Source organism: Pelmatolapia mariae, linkage group LG20, assembly GCF_036321145.2.
Source record: "Pelmatolapia mariae isolate MD_Pm_ZW linkage group LG20, Pm_UMD_F_2, whole genome shotgun sequence".
NCBI classification, from domain to species: domain Eukaryota; kingdom Metazoa; phylum Chordata; class Actinopteri; order Cichliformes; family Cichlidae; genus Pelmatolapia; species Pelmatolapia mariae.
In genome coordinates, this window is record NC_086244.1 from 13850889 (window position 1) to 13865240 (window position 14352).

General features: G+C 36.6%; 1 protein-coding gene across 1 annotated transcript in view; it reads right to left on the bottom strand.

Annotated features, from left to right (window-relative positions):
- The window catches only part of LOC134618731 (cingulin-like protein 1), a 55854-nt gene that overhangs the window by 24161 nt on the left and 17341 nt on the right, over positions 1–14352 (bottom strand). The window contains exons 2-3 of the mRNA XM_063464276.1: positions 11324–11431; positions 8357–8487 (exon numbers count right to left, since the gene is read on the bottom strand). The gene's annotated coding sequence lies outside the window, so the exon portion shown is untranslated. The remainder of the gene's footprint in view (positions 1–8356; positions 8488–11323; positions 11432–14352) is intronic.

The following is a 14352-nucleotide window of genomic DNA, read 5'->3' on the forward strand; positions in this document are numbered from 1 at the left end:
AGCTCTCCTCCACCATCATCAGACCATCATGTGATCATCATGTTTCAAAGACATTTATGCTGGATTATGTCATCTACTTTAAAGCAGGAAACTTTATTAAGAAACTTCATGCTCTAAAATATATATGAATATAGCGGTTTTCAAAAATTCACAGCATATATATAGCAAGGTCTTAACAGATCAGAACCAAGGTCTTCAAGTTCTCCAACAACCATGAAGTATGTACATTAAGCAAAGTGCTATCAGGTTACACAGTCATATGTCAAGTTTTCCTGTGGTTTTTAAACTTGTTCTCTTTTACCCATACAACACAGCTGAGGCAATATAAATAAAGATTCCAGATGCAATACTTGGCTTTGGTGGACAAACCTTTAGTCAAGTATTCTGAATTTTGTTTGATGAAGACAGATTGCATTTGCTAGCATTTGTTTTTGTAGGGTTTTTTGGGATCTGAGTGAATTTCACATGAGCCTGATGTTTCTCCCATTTTCTCTGTGTAACTTTTTTAAAAGTTAAGAACCAACAACAGTTTAGTGTCATTTCGGCTGAAATCGGGGACAGCGGTATCACTGCAAACTGTGCGGTGTAGCTCTGCCCTGCTGGACTGTGGATGAATTTCCAATTATTTTTTTCCAACTTCTTCAGAAATCTACATTTTTCAGTTCATTGTTTAGAAGAAATTAACATCGTGAGGGAAAAAAAAAATTCTGAAGTTCATGCAAATTAACTCATCAGTCACCTGTCAATCAAACCTGATCTTAACCAATCAAAAGACTTCATTAAAACACTGCGATGAGGAACATCACCCATCCCGGTGAAAAGACATTAATTACCAATATGTGTGTGTGTGTGTGTGTGTGTGTGTGTGTGTGTGTGTGTGTGTGTGTGTGTGAGTGAGTGAGAGAGAGAACGCACATTCACGTGAACATGTAAACAGACGCACATCGCACCACATGGTAACAATGTGTCAAATCCTGCTTTCTGTGAAACACACACACACACACACACACACACACACACACACACACACACACACACACACACACACACACACACACACACACACAGCCAGCTGTCAGTGTGCTCTGATTAGGGGCTTATGTACAGAAAAGCGTGAATAGGGTTCCATAATTATGAGAATGTATGTGACAAACACATTTTACTCCATAATTGCAGGTGAAAAACGTGTGGGTGTCATTTTATTTATTTTTATTTTTTTATATTAATGTATCTCACTGCTTGCAGCTTGTCACATATGTAATTTTCCTTGTGTCTGGTTTACACAGAATCTATACACTGTGGCATATAGAATTTATTCTCATGTATAAAATCTGTTCCAGAACGCATTTCCATCATGGACAAAGGTGACGCTATACAGCTTTATGTAAATGATCATGCATGTTAATACCAGGCTCCACTTTTACTCCAATCTCTGCTGAAATCATACATTTAGAGCCGAAACTAAAACTGTTTGCAGGTGCATTCACAAGTTACAGATTCAACACTCTGACTATGTCACTGGATCGCCAGATAATTAGCCCCAGCAACAGTTCTCATAACAGATTTGAAGAGCAGCTAAGACCGTCATTATCACCACTGAAGTAAATATCTTATGGAGGCTTTGCTGGACTGATATATTACAAAGAAAGGGATTCACAACACTGGGTGCTGTGCTGTTAAAAGAAGAAATGTGTGACAAATATGAATATATAGATATATATACACACATACACACACACAAAGAAAGAGGAGTTGAGGGTGAAATAAAAGCAAAGGGTGAGAGGAGTGCAATAATGAGCTAAAAAAGGCTTTGACAGCATAATAAGAAGGAGCAGGGCATGACAGAAACAGATACCGACAAAGAAAGGAGTGGAGAGAAGAAATCATGTGGAGTCTTGTTTAATCAAACATCCTTGATATGCTGAAAGACGGGAAGAAAGCCATGAAAGAAAAAAAAAGTGAAAGACAAGAAAGAAAAGGCAAGAAAGAAAGAGAAATCAAGAAAGGTTAAAGAAAAAAAAACAGATATAAAAGAGATGGAATACAAAAAGAAAGGCCTGATTTTGCATATGTAAGAGAGAAACTAATAAATACAAATTTTAAAAGGATCAGACCTGGATATTTAAGAATAAACCCGGGAGAAAAAAGGTCCACTTTCAAGTTTCAAAAAAGACAGGTGGACTTTGCACTGTACTTGTGCAACTTCCTATTATCATACCTCAGTCTCACAGCCAAATATAAAATATTCACAAAAATTTAAGCTCATGCACAAAAGTTGTAGTGCTTTCAGGCTGAAAGCGTGACAAAGAGAAGAGAAGGTGGCTGTCATTCATTTTTACATTTTAGTGGAAACAAAGTTTCATTTTCATGTTTTATTAGATTTAGGAATCATGACTGGTTAAATTTAGCAAAACATAGCTGCTGGTATGAAGCCTGAATGCTGGTAGATGAGTTTAAAAAAAAATACAGTTCATCTATGAAACATACTTCTTTTTGAAATACATCTATCCAACGTCATGTGAACTTTCAAAAAAGGTAAAACCTTTGTACATGTGCAGAAACAGATCATAGATTTTTTTTTTTTTTTAATAATTTCATTACTAGTCAAATTTGCATCTTCTGGGTATTAAAAAAAACATTAAGTCAGCTCGTGAATGGTGCAGTTCTTTCAATGGCTACTCGAGGCTCCAAAAGCTGTTCAGCGCCCACAGACCTCCACGTTAAAACATTCAACTTTAAACTTTGTATGTTTTTGAAGTGGAAATATTTGACAAATAACATAATAAACACTGTGGTACAGCACATCCAAGACATTTTTGCTTCAGTTTCAGTGAGGGGGAAATCCAATATTTTCTTGTTTTGTAAGAGCTAGCATTAGCCATCATCATACTGTCGATGCAAATATCCATGAGATTAGGCTTGTTAACAAGTGAAATTCCTGAAGACAGTGAACTATTAATCCCCATGTTCAAACTAAAAACCAGTAACCAGGAAAGGAAATTTGATTTAATAGGATAAATCAGAGAAGCATCAGAGCTTGTCTGCCTTCTTGGTCAATTTTATGGGCAACATCAGAAGATTTTGGAAGTTATGAAGTAGAAACTGAATGAACAGAAGAAGAACATGAAGACGAGAAGAGGAGTTGACAGAGTTCAGCTGGGTAGTTTCCAAACTGCCAGTCTGCCTGTTGGTCTTGGCAAAAAGCTGATTTCTCCTTGCGTAACCAGACTGAAGACTATGTTTCAGTCTGTCTATGGGAAAATACAGCTCAAAGCAACACATATAATCCATCACAATCACACTTTATTTTTTCATCCAAGTCTGTGAGTTTTTGTACAGATGTTTGTGAGAGTTTTTGGTCCATAATGCACTGCTGCAGATTTTAAAATAAAAAGTCCATCTTGTTATTTTTAAATGAGACAGATCAGGAGCTGAGGTTTGTTTTGAGATACTTGAAAAACACACTCAAACAGCTCCAGCGCTCTCTTCTCATAAATGCGACATCTCATTTTATTTGTTCAAGTTTCAAGATGTGAGATTTCTGATTGGTGCAAAGAGAATTTACACTTTAAAAACATTTATATCATTTGTGCATTTACATACAATGTGTTAATTAGTTAACAATTTTCCCACTATCAAGTCAGAATTAAGTTGTGTAATAACAGAAAAAAGGCTTTCTTCCACAGATACATTTAGCACCAACACAGCAATACTGATGATAGCCACAATATTTCGAATTGTGATGTTGTGTTTATAATGCAGATATAATAAAACTTGAAATACTTGTTTGTCAGTGTAATTGTTCTTTTTGTAAACGGTTTGTAAATTAAAGTGACAGTAAATTTATTAATATAATACAATTTTTTTTATATGCCACAGTAACATTTTTTTGGATTATTTTGATCAAAACTAATCATTTATTGCAAATCTGATATTGTGACAACCCTGGTCAAAACTAGTAAATCTTACAATTTGTACTGTTTTGGATCATCTTCTGATTTTCACAGTGGAGCAGGTCAACAAAATGCAATGCAAAAGTTTTTGCATTTTGTTTTCCAGTTTTGATCCTTGAACGTGTTAATCTGACATGATATCAAAAAAAAAAAAAAGAATTTTTTTTTAACATTGAACAAAAATAAATAAATAAAAACAGCATGTTTGGACTATTGGTCCCAAAATCTGTTTTTTAATTTTTTTTTATTTAATTTTTTTTATTTCAAGCATCAGTCGGGGTCTAGGAAACTGTTCATTAAAAAAAGAAAACTGGAAGAAGTTGGCCTTTTCTCTCCAGTCCAACAATCGAAAGAATATTAGAACTTTTTATCCTTGTTTTAGAAACACTGAACGTATAGAGAATTCTTCATCCTGACAAATTTCTAAAAACATTTTCTAAATACATTTATATTTTCTTTGCATTTTCACTGGTCTACCTCTACTTTATTTCCTTAGGCCAAAAGCACTTGAATAAGATATTTCACACAGTTAATAAAAAAAACATCATCACAGGGTTTGCCATCTGCACCCATCCTTGTTTGTCATTGAGCACTGAAAACAACATTTGGACAAATGGATGATGCTCATGCACAATATATGTATATATATATATATATATATATATATATATATATAGTTCTCTGTGATGACTGAAATGCAGTCCAGCTGCAAATGTTTGCAAGCTGAATGGAAAACATTCAAGGTTATGCACAGGAAGGTCTTTATTTAAATTGGAAAACAAACTAATGCTCTTCCCTGATTTCATGCCAGGCTTTGAAGTCAAAATTTACCAAAAACAAACCTCCACTATGGAGGATTTGTCCAATAGAATTCTGGCATTTACAGGATCTGCTTCTAATGATGGCGCCAACGTCACTGTGGTAAAACACAGCTTAATTTTGGAGTTATGCAACATCATACTGTCTGAACCTACCACGGTTCTGCACCCTCTCTTTTAGGGTCTACAGAACCCGGTGAGGGGTGAGGTGAACATGGGTACACTGACTTAATTACCAGAAAATGTCAGTAAGCTAATTATTTAATTTCAAATATATTATGAAAATACAGATATATGTTAAAGTATTAAAAGAATATTACTATTGTATCTGCTCACATATTGATGTAGCCTGTAGTGTATACGTTAGCTGCCTTATAGGACAGTCACACTGCGTATAGTACTGTTCATTATTTCAGGTTAAGAACAGAGTGTGTGAGGACAACTGAATCCAGGGTTACAGTTGGGATTAAGGTTTTACTCTCAGAAGAGCGGCTCAGTTGTCTTGTCAGAGGACTGAGACTAATTTATGTTGGAGGAGTTTATTTAACAAAGAAGCTAAGCTATAGAAGTTCAAAGTTTTGCTGTGTGCTTGTTATGAAAACTGTTTGTTAAGCACTACTCAGGTAGATTGTTGAGTCTTAGATTCACCTTGCTCAAAACCAAACCCAGCATTGGCTCCAACATTATTAGGTAAGCCTCCTTTAGAGCCAAAGAAAACCCCAATAAATTTAATGTAGGATGACGTCTTCTTCCAGTAAGCTAAGTGGACATGATAAGTTGGTACTACTGGGCAGGGCAACATGATGAAAACATGTAACTGTTTCACTGAGAAATTATTCATCTCTGCTCATAAAGCTTTTGATCCAAGCTGTGACAAGAGACGATCAGCGTTGGCACTGAGGACCAACAGGGTTGAGAAATTAGGAGGTTTCCGGGAATATGCTCACAATAATGTGTGTGTGTGTATGTGGGTGGGTGTGTGTATGCTGCCACACCTTCAATCCTAAGATGTGTTTCAGCTCGTCTTGTCTGCTGATGGCAGGAGTACAGAGAGGAAGACAGAACAGGGCGGTGACCAAGACCTGTTACCATCTGATTTACTGTGATTTGCTAACAGTTTACAAGCTCACTTAAATTACATTTTCTTAATGTAGTGCCAATTCACAGCAGCAATTATCTCCTACCTTACAACGTACAGAGAAACCCAATGACATGGAGCAACTTATTTTACTTTTTCATGCATAACGTAACATAAAACAAACAAATAACATCAGCAATGTGTTTTTTTCATATATATAATTCAACTGTTTTACCTGCTAACTTCAGCACAGTCAGAACAAAGCTCATACAATGAATTTCCTTTTTGGTTTACTGGTGTAAACTTTTTTGAGTTCACCCTAAGTAATCTGATAAAATTCTTATTTAAAAGTCTCTGTTTTACAGATCTTGCCAAAAGCTCTTCAGGTTTGGACAGATCCAGATATTCAACTATAGGGGCTGAAATTTTGCTCACAGTGAAGTGAGCTATCAGGAGAAAACTCTATATAGTAAGGGGTTGAGGATCCAGCATGCACACTGCAATCAGCATACTTCCACACTTCTGTTGATCTGGCCAACTGTTACATAACGTGGATGTGCTTGTTATTTGTCTGCCTGAGATGTAGAGGGACGGGTTGCAGATGCTGCTCCAAACAGTTTTTCTAAGTCTATTCATGCTTCACTGAAGATGACAATCACATTCAATCACGTTAAAATCAAAACTTTGCACAGTAAAACTCAACAAAAGCCCAGAAAAGACCAATAAATGTCTCCACATAGCACTGGCAACTTTACACCAGGAATTGTTTACGTTACGTGTATTAAGGTTATGACGTTAATGGCTTTTAATAATTTCTAATAATTTTCATTAGAATAAGAATGAGCCAAAAAGTATGCTAGTGTATGGATGTCTCCACTGATGGTAATTAAATTACACAGATCACCATGTGCACAAACACATAAATATACCTAATTCATTAGAAGAGCCATTAACTTTCACTTTCTCTCCATTTCCCTCCACTCCCTCTTTTGGGAAATCCAAATATAAAGGCAGGCAGGATCCTGTTCTTTTTTCCAGCAGAGCCTGCTCCTGTTATAAGATACAGCAAAACTCCCACAATTATGTTTCGGGTGTGTGACAAAGCACCACAAACCAACAGAGGTGTATCCCACCCTCACTCATGTGGTGAAGTACCACATAAGTCCGGACTTAATAATTTACTGGAAACCCCAGTTATCAAATGGAAAAAAAACACTGTGGATCTGACTGTATATAGCGCAGTAGATTTCAATCAAAGAAATTGGTGGGAACCTAAACTCTAAGATTACTGATACTAGTCAACATGTAAAGAATAAATTGTGAATTTTATCTATTCTGTCATATAATTTCCTGCACCAATCCTTCAGTAAACACAGACTTTAATGTTACCAGATTCATTTTTTTAGAATATTAGGTTTGAAAAGTGGGTGTTTTCAGTTTGTTTAAGTATGTCGCTCTAAAAGGTTTAACGTGCAAAAGGACTTTTTTTGTTTTCACTGAGCAAACAAAACAAAACAATGAAAAAAACTCATCATCTCCAGATGTCCTTACTGCAGAAATGAACCAGAGAGAAAATCTGTCAACAACTAACCTGTCATAGCGTGATACAGTTCAACAGAAATAAAAAAACGAACTACTCTCGAGAAAACTGGCCTGTCAAGATGACTGTTGAAATCTTTATCATGCATTAATATGTAGGAGGGTAATCAGGATAAGCGAGTGTTCAGGCCAATAGTCAGTCTACAGCCCCATGTGTAGGGTTGTAGAGCCTTACTTCTTAAATAGGTTGCTAATGTTTTATCTTTATGATAATGTAAAGATACACGCTATGACAGGTTAGTTTCTTCTTTTAAGAAGTTAGAAGAAGCATCATTTGTAGACGTAAACTACCATGATATAAATACCTCGAGTGCCAAGACGATGAGAACCAGTGTTTCATTTCAGAAAATGAGAAAAGTTCTGACAAGAATGTAATCACTCTACATACTGTCATATAAACCTACACGGTGTTATTGCATGAACATTAACTAATGCTTCCTGTAAGAGATTAGAGGTGCAGGGATACCGGTGATACTTTGGACAGCCAAAGTCACCAGTGTGGAAGAAGAAGAAATTCTCACTACCATCAGGACAATAAACTAGAAGTACTTTGATCATATGATGCAACAAATACCATTTATTGAAAATATTCCCAGAGTAATTTAAGACATAACCCAGATTGCAGAAGAATATCCTGATTCAAGAACTTAAGCCAGTTGCTTGGACTGAACATACTAACATTGTTCAGAAAGGTTATGAACAAAAAACAGATAATGGTGTTGCTCACCAGTGTTCTTGAAGTTACAAGGTGCTTGAAGATACAAGAAAACAACTCAAACTTCATCAACTATCCATTCTTCTCAAGTCCAAGAAACAAGAAACTAAAAATATGCTCTTTGAAAGGAAACACACTTTGGAAACACTCTCACAACTCCTAATACCAAACCACAAAAACTATTTTGACTCACTGTGTTCGTATGTTGCTGAGCTCTTGCTCTGTCTGTCTCTGCAGCTGCTGGAGGTGAAAGGTCAATTCTTGGCTCAGAACAGCAAATCCCAGCAGTCCCTCTTTTCCTGTCGTTTCCTCACACACCAAACCCTGAGATGGAGCAGTCATTAGAGCTTGCAGGTGCCACTCACTATTGCTAGTAAATTTTTCTCAATGGCCACCAGCAATATCACAAAAAAAAAGACAGGAAAACCTCCAGTTTCTGCTCAATCTAGGAATAATATTTGCAAAATTTCCTCAGAATCTATTTGTATGATGTAAACTCTGGGAACAAAAGATAATATGCAACAATTTCATACAACATTTATGCAAAAATACTAGTCAACACAAGTTTAATGCGAACAGAGGAAAACAAGTCAAAAACATGGTGTGTTGTGAAACCCACCGGTGATCAGGAATAGCTTATCGTCATTTGATGGCAGCTGGAGCAATTTTAATAAACTTTATTTTTATATAAAAATAGGCTCTTATCTTTTGAAAGGAAGCAGTTCTCTCACTGTTCTTTAGGAACGAATAGTTGTGAATGGAAAAAAAAATGGTAAAAGCCAAGCCAAGATAACTTTATTTAAAAAAACACTTTAAATGCAGTAACAACTGACCAACGTGCTGAACATGAAATGGTTGAAACACTCTGTATCAGAAACAAGTATCCAAGGGTGTATCACACATTCTAGCAGCTATATTAGACATCTATCTCATAACATGCTAATCAGATTGATAATGATTATGTAGTGATAAATAACTTTTCATCTGGGACAATCAGGAAGTTGTAATATTGAACAAAATGTCTCAACCATTACTGAACAATATATTTCATGGTGATATTCAAATCAAACTATATATACAATGAAATAAAAGAATGCTGATATAATTGACTGTCTCAAAGCCAGCCTCGGGCAGCATAAATAAGTGTACTCCATTGCTAGTCCCAAACTTGGATGGTTGTATGAGGAAGAGGATCTAGCAAAAAAAAATTCCTGCCAAATTAAACTTGCAAATCCAACCATTAACATTTTCTTTTAGTCTAAGACTAGGCTTAATTCAACTCTGGGAACCAAGCAGTACAACCTGCTGATACTTTACAATGAGCATTCCATTCAAAGCACCATAGTGGTGATGCCCAGAGCTACTACAGTAGACAACAGAGTCTTAGTTTTGTTAGATTACAGTGAAAACCTGTTTACCATTAAATTAGGTGGAAGTCTACTAGGACATAATCTTTCCACCAGTTGATGCTAGCAGCACACAATGGACAGATCATACAGACAGAAAAAGCAGTCACGGTAATGAAGTTGGTACTGACATATCCTGGTCCATTTGTGACTATTTTTATTCAGTTATTGTCTCGGATCCACACACCCAGCGTATGAATTGTTTTATTTAGTATAAGGTGAGGTAAGAAAAATTCTTAACAACTGAATCTCAGAGAAATTGTTGATAATTAAAAAAGACAAAGCACAGATAAGTCACCTTATAAGTCATCCTATATATTTAGTCTGCAGAGTACTACGCAACAGCTCTCAGAAGTCTCACTTTGTCAAACAGAAGAAGGATGAATCACCAGGCATGAGAAATACAGACAGACGAGAGGAGGTGAAAAGAAATGGACTGAGACCCTATGAGTACATAACAAGTTGGAAGATAAAGTTCTGGTTGTGAGTCTGAACTTGTCAAGGTGACAGAGTCCTTCAGTGAGCGGCTGTAGGCTGAAAGACAACAGACCGACTGAGTCATCCTGGCAGAACATGACGATCACCCTCATCCTCCCCTTCGTCTGTGTGTCTATGTGTCCATGTGACTCAGTCTGAGAGACAAACTGGCACTATGTTCACTCAGCAGCCAAATCTGATTTGTTTTTCCCAGATATGATCTTTAGTCCTCACTGTCCACAGTGAAAGTGACTAAATTTCTGAATCAGAGTTCTTCAGCTGAACAGAAAATTAAACTTGTGTTACTTTTTGACTATGAATATCATATATGTGGTAATCTCTAATAGTGCTCTCTACCATGTCATGTCATTGGGTAATACGCTCCATCAATCAGTTTTATGTAAGAGCACAGGGTGGAGGTGATAAAAAGTTAAGATCTTCAAAATTCCCGGTAGGACTGGCTGGTAGCACATCTGCATTTATGAAACTATGATCATAAAAAACTTCAGAGTGTGACATTAAAACCAACTGACTAGCTTTTCAAACGCGGGTTTATCTCGATTGTTCTTTTTTTATTATTTTACTTTCTGCAATTAAGGCCTCATAGTAGGGGAATAAATCGGATTTGAGCTGCCTGTCTGAACATGGCCTCAGGAGACATCCACAAAGAGGGAAAGGAAGGGAGGAGGAGAGACAGACAGAGAGAAGCGGGCCCAGATTCCCACAGAGAGATGAAGGGAAGAATCAAGCCAATGGCATAAAGAGAGTGGAAATAAGAAAAACAAACCCCCATACAGACTGTTGGGAGGAATGCAGTTAAGGCAGTGTTGTGCAATTAGCCCCATACCCTCTAGCAAAGACTCATGTTTAACAGACATTACGTTAAAATCGAAATTGCCAACTCCAGCCAACATCAAGCATAAAATACTTGATGCCTCAATAATACAGGTGATAACGATCTAACTGGGGTTTTTTCAGTGGTGGTTTTATGTTTCAGATCCTACTGCTGCTGTTCTACTGACCTTCAGACAAATTTATAATGACTTCACTCATGAAAGATGAATTGTGCATTTCATCATATCTTATACTTGCATTGTAATTTTTGTTATATTATAACGTTAACCCTTGTTTTACCCTTGTATAATTCATATATTATTGTTTTATTGCTTATATTTTATAACAGAAACTTTTTCATTTTTATATTTATATTCTTCTATACAAGTTTTACTTGTCAAAAAATTAATTGGAGGCAAGTTTCTCTTGTTTTTGCCATTTACCTGATCAACAATAGATGATGATTCTAGGATGTGAACTTCTTCTATGAGCTGCCGGAGTTTCTCCAATGAAGCAGGAAACTCCTCTTTGTTCCGCTGGAAGTTTGGAGACTGGAGAGAGAAGCAGAGCATTTAATCATCTTTCATCTCAGCAAATGTCACACGGTAAATCTGCTGTATCCTTAACAAACTACAGCTTTTGCAGCAACCAAATACCACTTTGAGTCTGAATGCTAATAGCTGCTATTACAGAGAAAGACATTCTGCCACTAAAGTGGGCATTTAGTGTAGAAATTGAGATTAACTGAAGGACAAACTGTTCTGCCTGGAAGACAAAATGACATTGTGAACTGAAATTAGAACAACACCCAATTAGCAAGGCATGCTCCTGTGATTTTTTTTAACCACAGGAGCTCATTTTCATTTGTGTGGAATGAAGAGGAGCAATGGGAGAGAGGAAGGCTGAAATTGATCAAATCCTGCCCTCCGCAGTGAACGCTGAACCTCTAAATTCAATTTTAACTTCAAAGTTATGCACTTTTGAAGCAAAGACCGGATATCCTAGATACCAGCACACAACTGTTTTCCATCTGTAACACAGAGCACGTAAGCAGATGATCAAATAAAATCAGACAGAATAATAAGATCAAAGCGCTAAAAAATAAATGCCCCATTGTGCTGCTTTAGATAATTTACTCAACATAACTGAAAACAAAAGATGAAGATAAAATTATCAACTCCATATGAAAGATGAACACCAGACAATTCAGAAGTGCATTCTTTCTAATGGCCACCAGGGGATGAATCCTCTGGTTGCAAATAGAAATCTGATTATACTGGAGTCTATGAGAAAAGGGCCCACTTCTCACTTTATTAATGGTCGCAGTAAATGCTTTCTTGATGAGATTATGGCTTCAAATGCTCGTTTCAAGTGTTCTTTATCGTGACATGATGCTAATTTTGTTAAATATGTTCCTATTTAGAGCAAAAAAGACACAACCCAGTGGTTTGCTTTAAGGTGAGGCAAGTAATTTACAGTTACAACTTTTCATTATATAGCTAAAATTTTATTTGGTCTTGTCAACAGTCTCAGATCTAGAAAGTAATAAAGTTTGGCTTAAATAGAAAGTCTAATAGTCCCAGTTCTAAATACTGCATAAAATAAAAATTAGCCCTTGCCTCAACTGAGCTGTTGCGCTGACTAGCAGACCTCCAAATAAGTACACATGATAAAGCAAATTGTCAGATGACATGCTCTGTAGAGCTCCTGTCCTGTCCTGGAGGAGAGGTCACATCTCTGTGTGTCAGCATGTCAGCTACACGACTCTCTTTTTGTCCTCACTTTGATGGATTACCCTCCAAACCTACAGCAAAATGATTGGCAGTATATCAGCAACACAAACTTGAAAATTCCCCAGTGGAAAAGCTGAGCTGGTACAAAAACATTTAAAGTGAAACAAAGAAGCTATTTGTAATAGCAAAAGTGCAGAACCTCTTAAAATTGTCTTAGTTGGTTTCAGCCTTTAAATGTCAAAGTGCTCTGTAACATAAACTCAGAAATATTCAATGTTGTTCTGAAGGAGAGACATATAATGGAGGTGTTGGTAACAACACAACTTTGCCTGTTGAGTAGACTCTCACCCACCCACCAGCTTCAAAACCCACCACAGAGAGCCATTGTCAGACTGAGCTGAAGCAGCGAACCTCTGTGACTCATATGTACATTTTTAACTTAAATGAGAAAATCAATCTTCATACATATATAAAAACTACAGATGGACAGCCGGCAATTAATTCCTTTCCTCGCCATACGAGTGGATGAATTCATAACATGAGTGGGCTGGTTGTTCATGACACCGAGTCTGTGTTGTCTGATTAAAAGCAATCAAAACAAGTCCATTGTATTTTAATCCCTCCGAGAAAGATTATATGCGCTGACAGGAGCTTGGGAGAGCAGAGAGACATTTTTAGTTGTTAAAAGACGACGGAAATAGGAAAAACAGTCTTGGTTTACAGTATTTAAATGGTGTGTGACATTCAGTGGACCCAACAAAGTCCTATTCTTTTCAGAAAAAGTAATTAGAAAGTAAAATATAATGGCTGATGAATGTGGGACGCTATAATTCTCTCCTCATTACTGTCCAACCCTTACTCCTAGAAATTATGTTTATATACTGCTAATTTGTTTTTCCAATTATGCTTCCCGACAAAGCCTAATTGGCGAAACAAATTAGTCATATATAAATGCTGCAACTGTAAGAATAATATAACCTCACACTGTCTATGGTCTTAAAGAAATGTTTAAATACATATTTGTGTAAAAACACAAATGGTGTTAATACATAACTAAATTTTAAAAATATGATGGCTAGCCTCAAAGGCCTTGAGACCACTGGATAACCTGCTGGCAACCAAAAATCACTAGAGAAAAATTTGTATTCCTGAACCAAATGGGAAGTGGTTACTTGAGGTTTTTGGCAATCCCTAGGTGGAAATGATCACAAGGATATGCACAATACTCGATCTAAAACAACCTTGCAATTAATTTGGTCACTAGCAGGTTGCTCAAGTTGCCTCTAGTTTGCACAGAGGACATCAACTTGTCTACAAACACTCACTAAATTTTGGCCAAGCAATTTGAAATTGTAAAAAGTGCAAAACAAACAAAGCTGAAATGAAATGAAAGTAAAATTTGCCGCTTTTACAACACATTGGTTGCAGCAGTAAGGCACAACTTTTACTTTGAAGACAAAAGTTTCAAACTCCTTTTCCAGCTGTTATCAAACTTGAAATTTCACTACTGCTCAGAATTTAATTGGCATCATCCACAATTAGATTTTTTGTGCAACTCTGTCTCCGATTTCACCCGACAGCAGAAGCAAGAAGACCTTATTAATGCTCAAAACAAGGTAAATGTATCAGTGTTTTTGGGCGTCGTGAGGCTAGGCTACGTTAGCCATTTGCAGCTAACGTTACATTTGCAAAGTGTTACAGGCTACAACTTCATTGCTGAAAAGCAATTTCAGTCATTC